The sequence below is a fragment of the Schistocerca americana genome, unplaced genomic scaffold (genome assembly GCF_021461395.2).
Source record: "Schistocerca americana isolate TAMUIC-IGC-003095 unplaced genomic scaffold, iqSchAmer2.1 HiC_scaffold_16, whole genome shotgun sequence".
Classification (NCBI taxonomy): Eukaryota; Metazoa; Arthropoda; class Insecta; order Orthoptera; family Acrididae; genus Schistocerca; species Schistocerca americana.
In genome coordinates, this window is record NW_025725687.1 from 4196402 (window position 1) to 4200287 (window position 3886).

Here is a 3886-nt window from a genome sequence, read left to right on the forward strand (position 1 = left end):
GGTCCAAGGTAAACAGTAAACCTGAAGTGAAGCATCGGAATTCAAAACTGGACTCACAGGAGAGGTTCAAATCATAGAAATTTTGAGTGTCAGTCCTCTTGTACTTAAGTCGGCATTGTGCCTTTTGTATTAAATTCGGATGCAATTTCTGTGCTTCATCGTCAAGAAGAAGGTCAAAGGTATACAGTAAACCTGAAGTGAAGCATCGCAATCTACAACTGGACTCACGGGAGAAGTTGAAATCTTAGAAAGTTTGAGTGTCAGTCCTCATGGACTTAAGTCGGCATTGTGCATTTTGTACTAAATTCGGATGCAATTTCTGTGTTTCATCGTCAATAAGAAGGTGCAAGGGATACAGTAAACCTGAAGTGAAGCATCGGATAGTAAAACTGCACTCACAGGAGCGGCTCAAATCATCGAAAGTTACAGTGTCAGTCCTCTTGTATTTAAGCCGGCATTGTGGCTTTTGTATTAAATTCGGATGCAATTTCTGTGTTTCGTCGTCCGTAAGAATGTCCAAGCGATACAGTAAACCTGAAGTGAAGTATCGAAATCTAAAACTGGACTCACAGGAGAGGTTCAAATCATATAAAGTTTGAGTGTCAGTCCTCTTGTACTTAAGTTGGCACAGTGCCTTTTGTATGAAATTCGGAGGCAATTTGTGTACTTCATCGTCAATAAGATGGTCCAAGGTATACTGTAAACCAGAAGTGAAGCATCGGAATCTAAAACTGGACTCATAGGAGAGTTTAAAGTCATAGAGAGTTTGAGTGTCAGTCCTCTTTTACTTAAGTCGGCATTGTGCCTTTTGTATTAAATTCGGATGCAATTTCTGTGTTTCATCGTCAATAAGAATGTCTAAGGGATACAGTAAAGCTGAAGTGAAGCATCGGAATCCAAAACCGGACTCACAGGAGAGGTTCAAATCTTAGAAAGTTAGAGTGTCAGACCTCTTGTACTTAAGTCGGCAATGTGCCTTTTGTATTAAATTCGAATGCAGTTTCAGTGTTTCATCGTCAATTAGAAGGTCCAAGGGATACAGTAAACCCAAAGTGAAGCATCGGAATCTAAAACTGCACTCACAGGTGAGGTTCAAATCATAGAAAGTTAGAGTGTCAGTCCTCTTGTACTTAATTCGGCATTGTGCCTTTTCTATTAAATTCGGATGTAATTTCTGTGTTTCATCGTCAATAAGAAGGTCCAAGGGATACAGTAAACCTGAAGTGTAGCTTCGGAATCTAAAACTGGACTCAAAGGAGAGGTTCAAATCATAGATAGTTAGAGTGTCAGTCCTCTTGTACTTAAGTCGGCAGTGTGCCTTTTGTATTAAATTCGGATGCAATTTCTGTGTTTCATCGCCAATATGAAGGTCCAAGGGACACAGTAAACCTGAAATTAAGCATCGGAATCTAAAACTGGTCTCACAGGAGAGGACTAAATCATAGAAATTTAAAGTGTCAGTCCTCTTGTACTTAAGTCGGCATTGTGCCTTTTGTATTAAATTCGGATGCAATTTCTGTGTTTCATCGACAATAAGAAGGAATAATGTTTACAGTAAACCTGAAGTGAAGCATCGAAATCTAAAACTCAACTCACAGGAGAGGTTCAAATCATAGAAAATTAGAGTGTCAGTCCTCTTGTACTTTAGTCGGCATTGTGCCTTTTGTATTAAATTCGGATGCAATTTCTGTGTTTCATCGTCAACAAGAACGTCCAAGGGATACAGTAAACCTGAAGTGAAGCATCGGAATCTAAAACTGGACTGACAGGAGAGGTTCAAATCACAGAAAGTTAGAGTGTCAGTCCTCTTGTACTTAAGTCGGCATTGTGCCTTTAGTTTTGAATTCGGATTCACTTTCTGTGCTTCATCGTGAATAAGAAGGTCCAAGGTATACAGAAAACCTGAAGAGGAAGCATCCGAATCTAAAACTGGACTCACGGGAGCGGTTAAATCATAGAAATTTGGAGTGTCAGTCCTCCTGTACTTAAGTCGGCATTGTGCCTTTTGTATTAAATTTGGATGCAATTTCTGTTTTTCATCGTCTATAAGAAGGTCCAAGGTATACAGTAAACCTGAAGTGAAGCATCGGTGGAAAAACTGGTCTCACAGGAGAGGTTTAAATCACAGAAAGTTATAGTGTCAGTCCTCTTGTACTTAAGTCGGCATTGTGCCTTTTGTATAAAATTCGGATGCAATTTCTGTGTTTCATCGTCAATAAGAAGGTACAATGTTTACAGTGAACCTGAAGTGAAACATCGAAATCTAAACCTCAACTCACAGGAGAGGTTTAAATCATAGAAAGTTAGAGTGTCAGTCCTCTTGTACTTAAGTCGGCATTGTGCATTTTGTATTAAATTCGGATGCAATTTCTTTGTTTCATCGTTAATAAGAAGGTCCAAGGGATACAGTAATTCTGAAGTGAAGCATCGGAATCTAAAACTGACTCACAGGAGAGGTTCAAATCAAAGAAAGTTAGGGTGTCAGTCCTCTTGTACTTAAGTCGGCATTGTGCCTTTTGTATTAAATTCGGATGCAATTTCTGTGTTTCATCGTCAATAAGAAGGTCCAAGGGATACAGTAAACGTGAAGTGAAGCATCGGAATCTAAAAGTGGACACACAGGAGAGGTTCAAATCATAGAAAGTTAGAGTGTCAGTCCGCTTGTACTTAAATCGGCATTGTGCCTTTTGTATCAAATTCGGATGCAATTTATGTATTTCATCGTCAATAAGAAGGTCCAAGGTATACAGTAAAGCTGAAGTGAAGCATCGGAATCTAAAACTGTACTCACAGGAGAGGTTCAAATCATAGAAAGTTAGGGTGTCAGTCCTCTTGTACTTAAGTCGGCATTGTGCGTTTTGTATTAAATTCGGATGCAATTTCTGCGTTTCATCGTCAATAAGAAGGTCCAAGGGATACAGTAAACCTGAAGTGAAGCATCGGAATCTAAAACTGGACTCACAGGAGTGGTTCAAATCACAGAAAGTTAGAGAGTCAGTGCTCTTGTACTTAAGTCGGCATTGTGCCTTTTGTATAAAATTCAGATGCAATTTCTGTGTTTCATCGTCAATAAGAAGGTCCAATGTTTACAGTAAACCTGAAGTGAAGCATCGAAATCTAAAACTCTACTCACAGGAGAGGTGCAAATCGTAGAATGTTAGAGTGTCAGTCCCCTTGTACTTAAGTTGGCATTGTGCCCTTTGTATTACATTTGGATGCAATTTCTATGTTTCATCGTCAATAAAATGGTCCAAGGGATACAGTAAACCTGAAGTGAAGCATTGGAATCTAAATCTGGACTCACAGGAGAGGTTCAAATCATAAAAAGTTAGAGGTCAGTCCTCTTGTACTTAAGACGGCATTGTGCCTTTTGTATTAAATTCGGATGCAATGTCTGTGTTTAATCGTCAATAAGATGGTCCAAGGGATACAGTAAACCTGAAGTGTAGCAATGGAATATAAAACTGGACTCACAGGAGACGTTCAAATCACAGAAAGTTAGAGTGTCAGTCCTCTTGTACTTAAGTCGGCATTGTGCCTTGTGTATTAAATTCGGATGCAATTTCTGTGTTTCATCGTCAATTAGAAGGTCCAAGGGATACAGTAAACCTGAAGTTAAGCATCGGAATCTAAAAGTGGACTCACAGGAGAAGTTCAAATCACAGAAAGTTAGAGTGTCAGTCCTCTTGTACTTAAGTCGGCATTGTGCCTTTTGTATTAAATTCGGATGCAATTTCTGTGCTTCATCGTCAATGATGAGGTCCAAGGGATACAGTAAACCTTAAGTGATGCATCGGAATCTAAAACTGGACTCACAGGAGAGGTTCAAATCATAGAAAGATAGAGTGTCAGTCCTCTTGTACTTAAGTCAGCATAGTGCTTTTTG